The following is a 17,691-nucleotide window of genomic DNA, read 5'->3' as shown; positions in this document are numbered from 1 at the left end:
AGTCATGTGGTGCTAGTTGTTGCTCCAACAGTTCTCCAACTTACTTTAAAAGTAAGGTCTTTAAGCTCAAGAATAGTGAGGGGAAATGTTGAAAAAAGAGGATAGTTTCCTTTGCTGATTTTAACACAGAGATTAGAATTTGGCAGAATTGTGTGGTAAATTTCCTTTTTTTTCCCTTCATACTTTATTTTCTGAATGTTTTCAATGCATATATACATTCAGAAAAATACAACTATTTGCATTAAAAAAATCTTAAAGGGTTTAATGAGGTTTTAAGCTGTGGCAAGAAACCAAACTCTCTCATATGCTAATAGATGGAGTTTTAAACTCACGACATTAACAGATGGAAATTTGACAATATACATTTAAAGTCATAAACATGAAATCCATTTGACAGTACAATTTCTCCTCTAGGCATTAATTCTAAAGGAATACTGACATTTTATGGTAAATTTCTACCATGCTTTCTCTCCTCCCCATCTCAGGTCAGCTGTCTTTCTCTTGTTTTGGAATTAAACTTTTAAAATATTTTTAGGAAGATAATAGATAGACCCTAGGAAAAACAAGAATATAATAGATGAAGCAGAAATCATGACAAAGGGGATAGGACAAGTTAGTCAATAAATGATTGGGACACTTCGATATTTAAAACAAAAATGTATTTGAAGCCTAACCTTATACAACACACACAGGTGAATTAGAAATATCTTTATTCCTTTTCTTTTTTTTTCTTTTTTTTGCCATTTCTCGGTTTGCTCTCGCAGCATATGGAGGTTCCCAGGCTAGGGGTCCAATCGGAGCTGTAGCCACCGGTCTACACCAGAGCCACAGCAACATGGGATCCGAGCCGCGTCTGTGACCTACACCACAGCTCACGGCAATGCTGGATCGGTAACGCACTGAGCAAGGGCAGGGACCGAACCTGCAACCTCATGGTTCCTAGTCAGATTCGTTAACCACTGCGCCATGACGGGAACTCCAGAAATATTTTTAAAAGTATTAATGTCTACCTACATGCTAGCTGAGAAAAGTATTGTAAGTATAAAAGCACTGTAAAATTACAAAGGAAAAGTATTTAGCTTACACTATAGATTAAAGTTTAGGATATAAACAACCAGAAAGGCAATTTATGGGTAAATAGCACATTGAGAAAAATATGAGATGAGTATGATAAGTGAAGAATTAAATAGTTAAAGATGCTTTAGCTTTTATGACAGAATTTCTATTTTTTATTTTTTTAATTAAAATTTTTTTATTAAAGTATAGTTTATTTACAATGTTGTGCCAATTTCTGCTATACAGCAAAGTGACCCAGTTGTACATATGTGTACATTTCCTTTCTTATATTATCTTCCATCATGGTCTATCCCAAGAGACTGGATATAGTTCCCTGTGCTATACAGCAGGACCTCATCACTTATCCACTCTAAATGTAATTGTGTGCATCTACTAACCCCAAACTCCCTCCTCCCTCCCCCTTGCAAACCACAAATCTGTTCTCTATGCCTGTGACTCTGTTTCTGTTTTGTAGATAGTTTCATTTGTGCCATGTTTTAGATTCCACATATAAATGATATCATATGGTATTTGTCTTTCTCTTTCTGACTTACTTCATTTAGTATGAGAATCTCTATTTGCATCCATGCTGCTGCAAATGGGACTACTTTGTTTTATTTTATGGCTGAGTAATATTCCATTGTACATATATACCACGTCTTAATCCATTTATCTGTGTGGCAGAATTTCTAAAGCAAGGCTTTATGTACTTCTAAGTATGTTTTAAGATAAGGCTTGTAATTTCATCTTGCTAAGATTTTTTTGGAGCTAATTATCAACATCACTTATAATTTTAAGTTATGCAGATTTGATTTCCATGGTATATAGGTCCCTATGGAAGTTCTTGATGAATGGGTTCAATAGCTCAGAGCTGAGAATGAGCCCTGGGTCAAGCTGCTAGAAAACTAACTCAGGTGGGCATGGATTCTGTATCTGGGGGATGTAGCCATTCAACTCTAAATTAAGTTGCCAATCTGTATTGGCATCCAGCTCAGAACCAGAATTCATGGATATTATGAAAGATAGCACGTCTCATGAAACCTAGATACACTATAGCCATGGGGTTTTCCTTCTCCTTCATTGGTTAAATTTTCAAAAATTGAAATGAGCTCAATCTCCTATGGCTTATTCTTAGTGCATACATGCTGTCTTCTTTTTCTTAAGGGCTTTAAAAATTACTCAATGAATTTTATTACATTTATAGTTGTACAATAATCATCACAACGACCATCACAACCCGATTTTATAGCATTTCCATCCCAAACCCCAGTGCATCCCCCCACCTCCCAACCTGTCTCATTTGGAAACCTGAAGTTTTTCAAAGTCTCTGTGTGAGTATCTGTTCTGCAAAGAAGTTCATTGTGTCCGTTTTTTAGATTCCACACGTAAGTGATAGCATTTGATGTTGGGGTCTCATTGTCTGACTGACTTCACTTAGCATGATAATTTCTAGGTCCATCCATGTTGCTAAAAATGCCATTATTTCTTTCCTTTTAGTGGCTGAGTAAGATTCCATTGTGTATATGTACCACATCGTCTTGATCCACTCCTCTGTCGATGGACATTTAGGTTGTTTCCATGTCTTGGCTATCGCAAATAGTGCTGCAATGAACATTGGAGTACATGCCTCTTTTTGAGTCATGGTTTTCTCTGGATAGATGCCCAGGGGTGGGATTGCTGGATCAAATGGTAGTTCTAATTTTTAGTTTTCTGAGGAATCTCCATATTGTTTTCCACAGTGGTTGCACCAATTTACAATCCAACTAACAGTGTAATAGGTTTCCCTTTTCTCCACACCCTCTCCAGCACTTATTGTTTGTAGACTTTTGGATGCTGGCCATTCTGGCCCATGTAAGGTGGTACCTCATAATGGTTTTGATTTGGATTTCTCTAATAATGAGTGATGTTGAACATCTTTTCATGTGTTTTTTGGCCATCCATTTGTCTTCTTTGACAAAATCCAACACCCATTTCTGATAAAAAACCTTCAGAAAGTGGGTATAGAGGGAACCTACTTCAACATAATAAAGGCCGTATATGACAAACCCAGAGATAACATCATTCTCAATGCTGAAAAGCTGAAAGAATTCCCACTGAGATCAGGAATAAGACAAGGATGTCCCCTCTTACCACTAGTGTTCAACATAGTTTTGGAAGTCCTAGCCACAGTGATCAGAGAAATAAAAGAAATAAAAGAAACCCAAATTGGAAAAGAAGTAAAACTATCACTATTTGCATATGACATGATACTATTTACCTAGAAAATCCTAAAGAAGCTACCAAAAAACTGTTAGAGCTCATTGATGTATTTGGCAAAGTCACTGGATACAATATTAATACACAGAAATTGACTGCATTTCTATAACAATGAAAGATCAGAAAGAGAAATTAGGAAAACAATCCCATTTACCACTGCATCAAAAAGAATAAAATACTTAGGAATAAACCTACCTAAAGAGGCAAAAACCTATACTTTGAAAACTATAAGACGCTGATGAAAGAAATAAAAAATGACACAAACAAATGGAAAGACATACCATGCTCATGGATTGGAAGAATCAATATTATCAAAATGACTATACTACCCAAGGCAACTACAGATTCAGTGCAATCCCTATCAAAGTACCAAGGACATTTTTCACAGAACTAGAACAAAATATCTTAAAGTTTGTTTGGAAGCACAAAAGACCCAGAATAGCCAAAGCCATCCTGACAAAGAAAAATGAAACTGGAGGAATCAGGCTCCCTGACTTCAGACTATACTACAACACTACCATCATCAAAACCATATGGTATTGGCACAAAGACGGAAATGCAGATCAGTGGAACAGGATAGAGAGCCCAGAATTAAACCTGTGCACCTACAGTCAACTAATCTATGACAAAGGAGGCAAAAATATACAATGGAGAAAAGGCTGTCCCTTTAGTAAGTGGTGCTGGGAAAATTGGACAGCCACATGTAAAAGAATGAAATTAGAACACTTCCTAACACCAGACACAAAAATAAATTCCAAATGGATTAAAGACCTAGATATAAGACCAGACACTAAAAAACTCTTAAAGGAAAACATAGGCAAAACACTCTGCAACCTAAACCACAGCAATATTTTCTCAGATCTACCTCCTAGAGTAATGACAATGAGAACAAAAATAAACAAATGGGACTTAATTAAACTTCAAAGTTTCTGCACAGCTAAGGAAACCCTAAACAAAACTAAAAAACAACCCACAGAATGGGAGAAAATCTTTGCAAATGAATCGACTGACAAGGGATTTATCTCCAGAATTTATAAACACCTTCTGTAGCTCAGTACCAAAAAAACAAACGACCCCATCAAAAAAATAGGCAGAAGATTTAAATAGACAATTCTCCAAAGAAGACATGCTGTCTTCTAGTGAGACATCATTTCCCATTTATAAGTTCACAAGCCATATGTTTACGCAAGCCTTTGATACTATTTTCATCATTTATCTATACTTTATTGCCTCTAACTACATTCCCCTTTCAATAATGAGGACTCTAATTTGCTTTTCTTCACTGAACTGGCACAGTGAAGATCTACATTTCCTTAATGAGACTTAAGATTCTTTTCCTTCCCATTCTTTCAAGAAAAAAAATGGGAAGCATCAGCAAATTATTGGTAAGTCTAAAGAACATTTTATCTAAGCTTGCATGTTTATTGTGGGAATTATCATTTTCAATGAAAGGAGTGATTGTGTGATTGTGTGTGTGTATGTGTGTGCACATGTGTGTGGGGGGGTGGGGAAGAAGTTGGGGGAAGAAGGAAGGGCAGGAGTGGGGAGAGGGGTGCAATGGCTTGCTTTTTTTTCCCTAGAAAAGTGTTAGGGGAACAGAGCTCCACGAATGGAACATATGGAGGTGGGATTTTACTGTGTTAAGCTTGCGCTCCACTTTTTTCTTCTGTCTCTAATTATTATTGGGTTGGGTTATTATTATTACATTTAATGGGGAATCTTAGAGTAGAAAAAAATCAAGAATCTACTGTCTTCACAGAACTTATTTTTATATTGTAAACCCTTGAGCCTTTTGACTTCAACACCAGTTCACACAAAACCAAATTAATCTATTAAACCAACAAATGCAAAACCCTCCAAAATAACAAGTGGTTATTTCAGACCACAGGTAGAATAAATAAAATCTTAAATGTTTGAAACGTTTGTTTGTTTGTTTGTTTGTTTTTGATAAAAATCATTACCCTTGAGGATGCCTCTACCAAAAATTAAGAATGTCATAAATTTTGGTAACTAACAATGTAGCTTTCTCTCCAGTTAAAATTTTCATCTTTAGATGATCTAAGAATGAAAAAAAGCACAGAGTCTGTAGTTTTTTTTTGAAATGTCACCACATTTGTTGTTGTTGTTGTTAATGGCAGTGAAGTGCTATTTCATAAGCTTGACATTGTAAGTGTTCTTCTAAATTAAACTCTGGGATTTGTTATTTCAGACTTCCTGTTCAGCAAGCCCCAAGCCTCGTGACAGGACTTCTGCTCTGTTTACCAATAGTGTGAGTCAGGGCTTGTGGTTGTGGCACAGTCAGCCCCACAGCAGCTTTATCTCCTCTGACTTGAGGGAAGCCACCAATGGACTGGAAGGGGAATCTGGAAGATCCATTGGTCCTGAGACTTCAACTCTGCATGGTAACTTCTATTCTAATGAGGTTTAGAAACCATAGACTGAATTGTCCCTATCTTAGCCTGACACTGGTCATGAAGTTTTCTTTTGTGAAGTGGCACTCAATCATTACCTCACAGCTGAACTTTAGTATTGGACGCTTAGCTGCTTTCTTCAACTCATGCAGTGTATGCTCATCAGATTAATCTTTCCAAATCATGGCTCTGATGGTCAAGATGATGTCTAACCCCAACCACTGCCCTGGACTGAATTTGCTTCCTTTCTGGAAAAGCGAAGAAAAAAAAAATCCTATGCCCACTTTATAATCATTGTACACTGACTTGATTGGAAAAAGCTTTATAGATAACTGTTGTTTCTTGGTAAATGAAATAATTGCCTTTATAATAGATCTTGGAGTGAGGCATGTCTGAATAAAGGGATAATTCATAAGGTGATTTCACATTTTATTGAGTTAAAATTGGCTAAAATTGTTTCACTGTTGTCTAATTTATGTCCTGAATTTTAGTGTAGAAAGAATTTTTAGTATAACCCACAATGTGTGGATTTATAAGCACAGGAAGAATATATGTAAACTAAGCCTAAGTAAACTTGTATTTTTCTCCAATATTCTACAAAGTTATCTTGAAAGAGGGACCTATTTCTAAAAATAATTAAAATTATTATAAAATATATTCAGTGGTGACTTAGAGAGCTAATGTTCATGAGAGAGTCTATGTGTTTCCCTTTATTTCCAAGCTGCCTTTGGAGCTGCATAGCTAATTCTGGCCAATGCGTAGTGTATAGAAAATACGCACATCTCTTTTGGGACAAGGCAAATTGGGGTGCCGCACACTCCAGCTGCTGGAGGCACAAGACAGTAGAACTTCTGTTTTTAATATTTAAAAAGCCACATCTCACAAAACTATGGCTTATAACGGATTTATAGAAGAATACTTTGAGGCTGGAAATATGCATGACTAGAACTTATGTGACTAGAATTCTTTGTTGTCTAGCTGTGATTGCTTTGGCTCTGACCTCGAGGAATGAATGTTTTCTGACTTCTGCGTAAAGGCTAGAAGACAAAGAAGAGGTGAGGTGAGAAGTCCATTCTTTTACATTTGTACTCCCAATCAAGCTCCAAACTGAAAAACCTGTGTCCTATGCAAGAGTAAATTTTTTTTTTTTTTAAGTTGTCTTATGGCTGCCACACTTGCTGCATATGGAAATTCCAAGGCTAGGGGTTGAATCAGAGCTGAAGATGCTGGCCTAGACCACAGCCATAGCAATGTGGAACTCTTGCCACATCTCTGACCTATACCACAGCTTGCAGCAATGCCGGATTCTTAATCCACTGAGTGAAGCCAGGGATCGAACCTGCATCCTCATGGACACTAGCCAGGTTCCTAACCCGCTGAGCCACAACAGGAACTCCCCAACAGTAAAAGTTTTATTTATTTTTGCATAAGAGGTTTTCAGACCGGTTTCCAGGAGCATGGGGAAGGCTGTTGAGAGGAAATTTCTTTCCTCCCCCCTCCATCTTCCCCATGCCAACCTGAAAACACATACCCTCCATATTTATTCAAAAACAGTTCAACCTTTTATGTATTTTATATATTGTGGGTCTGTGTGTGATTTAATTTAAATAAAGAGTACTGTTAGTGAAAATATTTTAAAAATCCTTGTTATATCTAAGTAGGATCATACAGAAGATTTTTGAAACACCCAGGTCCATTTAGGAATTTATTTCACCTGTAATCAATCACTGCTAAATAAGAGGCAGCCTCTACTTTGAGCTGTGAGTGAACAATTCAAGGAGAATCTTCTCAGTGATGGTCTCTCCTACATCTTCATATACAGTGCCTATGTTTCAGGCTCTGGGAAGTTCAATTTCAGAAGACCTTGCTGTCAGCCTGCTCTCTGCGTAGCCATGTAGACCTTGGCAGCTTGCTTAGAGGGCCTAGGGCAGGAAAGCTTTATTTATCATTTTTACTGCTATTGCTTTTCCTCTTGGGAGACACAGCATTAAACAAAAAGAAGCCTTTCCCAGCTCACTTGAATATTCCCATTCCTGCTGCCCTAGAATAAACATGATCCGTTTGGATGTTCTGGCCAGTTACAGTGCAACTACTCATTCTTCAGTTCACACACCCCTCATTTGTCACCTGGAAACTGTGTTAGCCTTCAAACCTGTCTCCTTTCATTATTCTCTGATCTTGTCCACTTCTAAAACATTATCTGATGGTTCTTTTTCTAAGTGTACATCTAATCATACATTGCTCTTAATTTTTAAAAAAAGATTAAAAGAATTCTTTACTGACTTTGCATTTCTACAGGCTAGAATTAAAATTCCTTGCCTTGGACCACAACATTTTCATGATTTCCAGTGTTAATACTGAGAGTTAATAATTACTACGTATCTCATATGCTAGTCAACATAATAGGTCATTTCAGTTAATTCCTTTTCACCTTCACGACAACTCTGTGAGGTTGGTCGTTTTAGTTCCATTTTTTAAAATGAGAAAGCTGAGCTGAGAGAGATTAAATAATTTCCCCAAAGATAATGAATTCCCTTCTATCACTGATTCTTCCTGTTCACACTTCCAGGCCCCAAACACTGAAATCCCCACTGAAACCAGCACTGACATATACACTACTATCCATTATGCCTCTTTGTCATCCTCACCCTGGGTCCTCTGCCTGCAGTAAGAAGAAATTTTACTTACTGGTCAATCTTTAATTAAGCCTCAAGGTCTAGATCTCTGCTTAATCTTCTCTAGGAGGCACCCTCTCTTGGGAATGAGTAATACTTGTGGACAGGTCACATTAGTAGATGGTGGACCCTAGGTGTGAAAGGTGTTCTCTGGCTCACTCCTCCCTCAGGGACTATTGATTCCATCAGAAGACAATCATCTCAGGAATTGGAGGAAGGGTCAGATACAGAGGAAGTTTTGATTATTGTGATATTCCCACTGCAGACCATCTGTACCTGCTGATGTTTTATCTTCTTTGAAAAAAATTGTTTTTGATATATCGAGACCAATGTGCTTGCACAAGAAGGAGCTAGTTCCCAGGTAGTCAAGTGTCTAACAGAGAGATTTCTCTTATTTTCTAGATATGTTTTTTGAAATGAAAAAAAATCTAATTGTAGTAAGTTTGAGTAACATAAAATTGACCATCTTAACCATTTTTAAGTGTACCGTTCTATAGTGTTAAATATATTCATAATGTTGTGTGATCAAGCTCTAGAACCTTTACATTTTGCAAACTGAAACTGTTCCATTAAGAGATTCCCCATTTCCCCTCCCCCTAGCCCTGACAACCACCATTCTTCTTTCAGTTTCTGTAAGTCTGACTACTCTGGGTATTTCATGTAAGTGGAACCAAACACTGTCACTGGCTCATTTCACTTAGTACAATGTTCTCAAGTTTCTTTCATGTTGTAGCATATGTCAGAATTCTTTCCTTTTAAGCCCAAATAATATTCCATTATAAGTATATGCCACATTTTGCTTATCCATTCATCTGTATATGGACATTTTTTTAAATTTTATTTTTTATTGTTTTTTTTTTTTTTCTTTTTATGGCTGCACCTGTGGCATATGAAAGTTCCTGGGCTAGGGATCAAATTGGAGCTATAGCTGAAACCTGTTTCACAGCCATGGCAACACTGGCTCCAAGATGCATCTATGACCTATGCCATGGCTTGTGGCATCACACCAGATCCTTAACCCCCTGAGCCACAGTGGGAACTCCCTAGATGGACATTTGGATTGCTTCTATCCTTTGGCTATTGTGAACAATACTTCTATGAACATGGGGGTGCAAATATGTCTTTTGAGATCCTGCTTTCAGTTTTGGAGGGTATAGTAGTTCCATTTTTAAATTTTTGAGGAACCTCCATACTATTTTCCATAATTGCTGCATCATTTTAGATTCCCACCAGCAGTTCCCAAGAGTTCTCCAACAGTTGCTATTTTATCTCTTGTTGGTTTGTTTTTGTTTGTAAAAGTAGTAGTTATCCTAATGTTTTAGGTATGGTTTTGAATCAAGACAAACTTTCTCTAAAAGTTAAGTTAGATGCTTTGTTTTATAGGCCTTTCTGACTCAAGGGTTACATATAATCCAAGATTGATAATTATTGTCCTCTGCCATTTTAATAAAAAATCAGTGGTAATAGAAAAATCACAAATGAGTAAAAAAAAAAAAAAAGCTAAAATCTTTATCCAAGCTAGTAATGCCTACATGAAACCAAGTGGTTTGGCCACAAAACCACAACCTATAAGCTACCCTCCTCCTGGAGACATTGTCCCTTAGGTACAGTCATAGTGTCTAAGAGGAACTAAGAAGTTTCTAGGGTGTTAGCCATAGAAATTTGACTTTATAAGTATAAGGTATCAGCAATTATCAAATTCCCCCAAAAAACCAACAGTTTCTGGGGGACAGGTGTTGTTTCTGTAAATTTTTTTTTATCTCTGGAATGCCTGACATTGTTCAAGGCCTATAGTAATTCATCAAAGAAATGCATGTATGATGCCTGCCATGTGTCAGTGAGTCAGCCTGGGAGTCACTGAGGCTATATCAGAGAATAAAATAGACAGAAATCTCTGCCTTCATGGATCTTAGAGCATAGCAGGGGGGACTGACTATAAGCACTTAGGTATGCGTGTAATGAGTGTATATGTAATATAGTGTGTATGTGCATTAATGTCAAGGGGGAAAAAGGCAGGAAAGGGGAATAGTAAGTGGTAAGAGCAAGGTGGTTGCAATTTCATACTGGGTTCAAGGAAGGCTCACTGAGATAAGGCCTTTGGCCAATACCTAAGGAAACAGAGTGAGATATGCTGATTGCTTTCTAGGGAAAGTATGTTCTAGGTAGAGAGAATGAGGGCAGAAAGCCTGAGGTGGGGGTGGGATTTGATGTGTTAGAAAATAGCAAGAGGACCACTGTGTCTAGAGCAGAGTGGGTAGGAGATAGAAATGGTCAAATATGTAACAGGGAGCCAGGCTGCATAGGGCCTTGTAGCTACTGGATGTCCTTTGGTTTGGGGAGCCTTTGGGGAGGGGAGAGATGTGTTCTGAGCAGAAGTCAGGCAAGGTCTGATCTACATTTGCATGGATCATGCTGGCTACTCTGTTGAGAATTTACTAAGGGCCAAGAGTGGAAGTAAACTCTCAAAAGATATTTATTCATTGATGGAAGTAGTGTTTGGACTTGGGTGTTATACGAAGGGTAAGGCAGGGTTGGCAGTCTTCACAAGATGGACTATACAAATTCTGAAGATGCCAGGCCCCTGGCCAAACTGCTCATGGATGACCCACGTAAAGAGGGCATGTTCCAGAGAGTGCAACCTGATGTCTGTGAGGGTTGACCCAGAACTGTGTGGCAGTGTCTGCTGTCTGCTTTGGGGTTAAGGCAGTCAGTCTATTGGAGGCCCTGTGACTGATCTGAAGCAGTGTGTTGAGATTAGCAAAAAGGAGAGCTGCCCACAGAGTATCTCTTTCTTTCTGAGTGGATGGGTTAGACTTAAACGTTTGAGAAATTTTTTCAAGGGCCTATGTCTGAGGGAATTTGAGCAAAAAGTCTATGGGTTTTCAGCAGTGGCCATGGGTGGTGGCCACGGCTGGGTGATTCTCACTAGAGAAATTCTTCTCTATTCCTTCATTAGTATTGATGAAAGTAACTCTGATGAAAGGAAATCACATGATGAGACTGTAGCTGTTTTGTCGAAAGTGCTACTCACTTGAATTGTAAAGCTGTGGATAACCTTTCACCTTAGGCTTATCCCTCAAGGGAATAAACCCCAAGGAAACAACCAAAAAGTACTTTGTACAGACAATGTCTTGAATTTTAAAGGGCATATGACTGAGAGCAACTCAAGTGTTTAAGAAGAGAGTAATAGCTAAACAAATAATCGCAAAACTTATTATAGAAAGTTGGAGTACTACAGAGCTACTAGAAATAAAAGCTTGGGCACTCTTTTTACAATTTTTAAGCTAAAAAAATTAAAATTAACATATAGTTGATTTATAGTGTTGTGCCAATTTCTACTGTATAGCTAAGTGACCCAGTTTTATACACACACACACACACACACACACACACACACACACACACACATTCTTTTTTATATTCTTTTCCATCATGGTGTATCCCAGGATATTGGATATAGTTCTCTGTGCTACACAGTAGGACCCTGTTATTTATCCACTCTAAATGTAATAGTTTGCAGATATTAACCCCAAACCTCCCAGGGGTTTTCAGTGACTTCTTTTGGTCACTGAAAAGTACATAACAGATTGTTCAGATGAATAATGTAGAACACATAATAGAATATTTGTACAGTTGTACCTGTATCAAATATGTGTACTCCCAAGTGGATTTAGAGATGTGGAAATAGTTTATAAATGAGTTTAGAGAAAAGAAAATTGAGTTTAAACTCATTGGGTTCTTTTATGTAAAATCATTCTAAGACCAAAATCTCTAAAGAAGATGGGGGGGATAATGCATTGAAGGTACTGGATAAGGCTACTGGCCTTTTTTCCTCATACGCTGCTTAGACTCTTATTACTGTTTAATACCTATGCTTTGTCTTCCCTAACATGGCCCATTCACTATGTTCCCAGAAGACTGAGGAAGAGGCAGACCAAGGTGAGAGTCCTTGACTGAGCCTTGAAAGCCCATCAGAACAAGGGGAAACGCTCTGCTGCCTGTGTAGTTGGTCATTGATGAGTCACTAGTGGTTCACAGGCCATTTGCTGCTTGGCCAGCTCTGAGAATAGCTCTGCCACTTGATTTCAGGATGAAAGATGAGAAAGCTGCCCCTGTGTGGCTACTTTTTAAGCAAGCCAAGATATGTATATTGTGGTGGTTAAAAGTAGTACCGCATTTCACCAGCAAATCTCCTCTGTTTAGCAAAGATAGTGATAAGGGTATACATTTGTTTTTCCTCCAAGGGTCTCAATAAACTTGCAAATAAAGCTTTATTTTTCTGGTATATTCTAAATATAGACCATGGATGGTAAGATTTTTAGTTAGTTTTACTTTCTTCTTTAAATATTCCTCTACTGTTTGAATTTTTAAACACATTGAACATATTATTTTCATAGCAAAAGAAAGAAAAAAATACCTAGTCAGTATTTAAAATTTTCTGTTGACCCTTAAAAAGATTAATAGATCAGATCAGACTAATAACATTAAAAGTCTCTATGTGACAACCCTTCTCAATGCCCATTGTAAACAATGTTTAAAGATAGGTGGCAAGCTGATAGGGACTGTCAATTAATACCTCTGATACATGAGGGTATTTGATAAATCATGAAGAAATGATGAGAGAAGGCCCAGAGATATAAATAGACAATTTACTATGGAAATGGGCATAAACATGAAAAAAATGGCTAACCTTTAAATCAGTGCAGGTTAGAAGAATAATTAGCTATTAGTTTTCATCTGTTGTGTGGGAAAGTTTAATTGCTGATATTCATTATTGGCTATAGGAAGAGACCAGAGGTATTCTCATACATTCTGTGGGAATTTAAATTGGTACAAATTGAGGGCAATACCTCTGAAAATTTTAAATGAGAATATCCCTTGACTCACATGTTCTATTTCTGAGCAATTTCCTAAGGGGGTAACTGTAAAATTTTACACAGATTTTGTGATGAGATTGCTTGCTGTAGAATTGCTAAATTATATACATAACCATTAAAAATAGAATTGATAATTATAAAATTGAATGAAAAGGGATACAGATTTGAGGGGGAATAAGAAGCAGTGGATGTGGGGGACCTTCAGCAAATACTCGAAACTCAGATGGTGTTGTTTCTTCAGTTCTGAGAGGCACCGAGTGTTGTCAGGTCTTCCAATTTTTCAAAATAAGGCCCAAATTTGGATTTTAATATGACATTTTCCACATTTAAAAATGTGGGAGTTCCCATCGTGGTGCAGTGGTTAACGAATCTGACTAGGAACCATGAGGTTGCAGGTTCGATCCCTGCCCTTGCTCAGTGGGTGAAGGATCTGGCGTTGCTGTGAGCTGTGGTGTAGGTTGCAGACATGGCTCTGTTGCTGTGGCTCTGGTGTAGGCCGGTGGCTACAGCTGCAATTCGACCCCTAGCCTCGGAACCTCCATATGCCGCGGGAGCGGCCCAAAGAAATAGCAAAAAGACCAAAAAAAAAAAAAAAATGTGGTCCACTTCATCAAATCTGGCCCACATAGACTTTTTCAACTCTTTTTTTTCTTTTCTTTTCTTTTTTTTTTTTTTAGGGCCACACCCACAGCATATGGAAATTCCCAGGCTAGAGGTCGAATCGGAGCTGTAGCTGCTGGTCTACACTACAGCCACAGCCACAGCAACACTGGAACCAAGCTCTGTCTGCCATTCTACACCATAGCTCGTGGCAATGCTGGATCTTAACCCACTGAGCGAGGCCACGGATAGAACCCTCGTCCTCATGGATCCTAGTTGGGTTCATTGACCGCTGAGCCACAAAGGGAACTCCCACTTTTTCAACTCTTGATGTATATCTACCCACTTAAATATTTTTCCTCTCAAAATTTATGTAAAGCATGTATAGAAGGGTAAAAATAACATATATATCATGTTTAAAAAATAATCTAAAAAATCCTGAATTATGTTACTACCACCCACCTTGCGAAGTAGAACATTAATGAAATCTGTGTTCTCCCTGGCAATCACATTGGATTTATTTCCCTTCACCTCCCTTCTGGCAGTTTCTGAATAGCCTGAGTGGAAATGGTATCTGTTCTTGGCACATAGAATGTTCTTCATAAGTGTCTGCTGCTGGTTTAGAGGGATGAGGGATGCCTGTTGTCTGGGCCTATCCACAGAAGTGCAGTCTGCCTCCCTACACACTTTGGTACATCAAATTAAGTTCATAGAGGTATAAGAAAATGATGGTATTCACGGTAATACTCAGAGTGACTGCACATGTGCTCCACTAATCTCTTTTAATGCTCGTGACAATCCTGTAAGAGAGGTACTATTTTTACTCTCATTTCATAGATGGGGCAATAGAGGCATAGAGAGGTCAAGAAATATGCACAGGGCCATAAAGCTAGTTAGTTGCAGAGACAGAATGCAAAACAAACTCAGTTCCATTTGATTCCCCAGCCTGCACTGTAGCCACTATGAAATGCAGTCTTCTTTCAGATCATTTAAGTCCCTTAGGCATTAAAGGCTCTCATTGTCGGAACTGGCAGGGGTTCAACCCCTACCTACCCTGGAGTAGATTCCCTGGCTTCCTCAGTCAGGGACTCTCCTCTGAACCTCCTGCCTGGATCACTCACGTGCCCCACATATCTTCCTGATCCTTTTCATAGACACATGTCTTGTCTCTCCCTTATATTTTCAGGATCTCGAAGCAGAGGCCAAGGCTTTAACTCTGGGAGGACCAACCATACTCAGCAAAATGCCTCCACTAGTAATCCTTATACAAGTTATTTCCTCCCTCGCTTTTGTTTTTTGTTTTCAAATCCCGACCCCCATACCACACTTGGTATATTGCTAATTTATTGCCAACAAACCACCCCCAAATATAGTGTCTTAAAAGCACAGCCATTTTATTAGCTCATGATCTTGTGGTCAGCAATTTGGGCTGGGATCCTCTGCTGGTCTTTTCTGGGGTTATTTGCGCAGTTACAGAACTTTTGGCATCTGAACTGGGGCTGGATGATCTAACATGGCCTTGCTCAGCATTGAAGAAGTCTGTCAACTGGTTGGGCTAAGGGGACTCAACAGGACCAACTCTTCTCAATGGGCCTCTTCTCCTGGTAGGCTAGACTGGACTTCTTCAATGGGCAATCTCAGGGATGTGTTCCAAAAGATAAAAAGTGGAAGCATTTACTTTTTCTACATTCTGTTGGATACAACAAGTCAAAAGCTAGCCCAGACTCAGTGGATGGGGAAATTGATTCTACATTTGTTTTTTTTTTAACTTTTTGATCCTCTTTAGCCATTTCTCCCCTGCCACCCCTACCCAACCAATCTGTTCTCTGTATCTTCATCTATGAGCTTTTCTTCTGAGTATAATGCCCTTGAGGTCCATCCATATTGACAGAAATGGAAAGATTTCATTCTTTTTTATTGCTGTTTAATGTTTTATAACATTCCATTGTATATGTATACAACATTTTCTTTATCCATTCCTCCACTGATGGACACTTATGCTGTTTCCACATGTTGATTGTTGTAAATAATGCTGCAATGAGCAAGGGAGTGCTTACACTAGTCTCCCTTTATCTATGGTTTTACTTTACGGGGTTTCAGTTATAGTTTTCAGTTATGCTTTAAGGTTTCGATGGTCAACTATATTCTGAAAGTATAAAATGGAAAATTCCAGAAGTAAATGATTCATAAATTTTAAATTGCATACTGTTCTGAGTAGCATGATGAAATCTTGCGCAGTCCTGCTCCATCCTTCTGAGATGTGGATCATCCCTGAGTCTAGCATATCCCATCTGTTAGACAGTAGCCTTTTCTTGACAGATATGATTTGCAAGTATTTTCCATTCAGTAGGCTGCTTTTTAATTTTGTTGATGCTTTCCTTGAAGCATCCAGAAGCTTTTTAGTTTGATGTAATCCCACTTGTATATTTTGCTTTTAGTTTTGATGTCAGCTTAAAAAGAACTTCACCAAGACTCCTGTCAAGGAGCTTCCTGCCTATGTTTGATAGGAGTTTTATGGTTTCAGGTCCTACATTCAAATCTGTAATCCATTTTGAATTTTTGTGTTTGATGTAAGATAATAGTCAAGTCTCATTCTTTTGCATGTGGCTATTCAGTTCCCCAATACCACTTTTGAAGAGACTGCCTTTTCTCCGTTTTATGTTCTTGGCTCTTTGGTCATAGATTAATTGACCACATACTTTTTGGGCTCTCTCTTCTTTTCCATTAATCTATATGTCTGTTTTTAGCCAATACCATACTATTTTAATTACTATGGCTTTGTAATATCATTTTAAATTGGGGAGCATTATGACTACATCTTTTTTTTTCTTTATCAAGATTGCTTTGGCTCTTTGGGGTCTTTTGTGGTTCCATGTACATTTTAAGATTATTTGTTCTATTTCTCAAAAAACTAAAAATAGAACTACCATATGACCCAACAGTTCCACTCCCAGATCAATATATATGAAAAACAAAATGAAAGAAAACAAAACACTGCTTTGAAAAGATGCAAGCAGCCCAATGTTCATAGCAGCACTATTTGTAATATCCAAGTCATGGAAACAACCTAAATGTCCATTGACAGATGAATGATAAAGAAGATGTGAAAAAAGGAATGAAATAATGCCATTTGCAGCAACATGGATAGACCCAGGGATTATCATATTAGGTGAAGTAAGAGAAAGACAAACATCATATGATATCACTTATATGTAGAATCTAAAAAAATGGTACAAATGTACTTACAAAACAGAAATAGACTCACAGACATAGAAAACAAACACAGGGTTAGCAAAGGGGATAGCAAGGGCAGGAGGCATGTAAATTAGGATTTGGGGATTAACATATACATATTATTTATATATAAAATAGATATAAACAATAAGTATGTACCATATAATACAGGAAACTATATTTAATATCTTGTAATAACCTACAATGGAAAAGAATTTGAAAAAGAATATGTATATATATAATGCGTACAAATAACTGAACCACTTTGGTGTATACTTGAAACTAATATGTTTACAAATAACTGAACCACTTTGGTGTATACTTGAAACTAATACAACATTGTAAATTAATTATACTTCAGTAAAAAATGCTTGGCTGAAATAAAGTAAGTCTACTATATGATCTGGTGATTGCACTTCCAGGTATATGCCAAAAGAATTGAAAGCAGAGGTCAAAGAGATATTGGTACACTCATGTACATAGCAGCATTAATAAAAATAGATAAAAGGTGGAAGTAACCCAAGTGTCCATCTGAAAATGAATGTATAAACTAAATGTCATATAGATATTTTGGAATATTAT

General features: G+C 37.7%; 1 long non-coding RNA gene across 1 annotated transcript in view; it reads left to right on the top strand.

Moving 5' to 3' along the window:
* LOC102162881 (uncharacterized) overlaps window positions 1-17,691 on the top strand; it is a 90,157-nt gene that overhangs the window by 18,468 nt on the left and 53,998 nt on the right. Inside the window, exons 2-3 of the long non-coding RNA XR_014824921.1 lie at window positions 5,522-5,714; window positions 6,702-6,783. This is a non-coding gene — a long non-coding RNA (uncharacterized LOC102162881). The remainder of the gene's footprint in view (window positions 1-5,521; window positions 5,715-6,701; window positions 6,784-17,691) is intronic.

This window comes from Sus scrofa, chromosome 13 (genome assembly GCF_054392235.1).
Source record: "Sus scrofa isolate SSC_HxYL_T2T_F1_AM1 chromosome 13, Sscrofa_HxYL_maternal_Yorkshire_Landrace_v2.0, whole genome shotgun sequence".
Classification (NCBI taxonomy): Eukaryota; Metazoa; Chordata; class Mammalia; order Artiodactyla; family Suidae; genus Sus; species Sus scrofa.
Note: the sequence above shows the minus strand (reverse complement) of the source record. Positions and strands in the feature narration are given on the sequence as shown.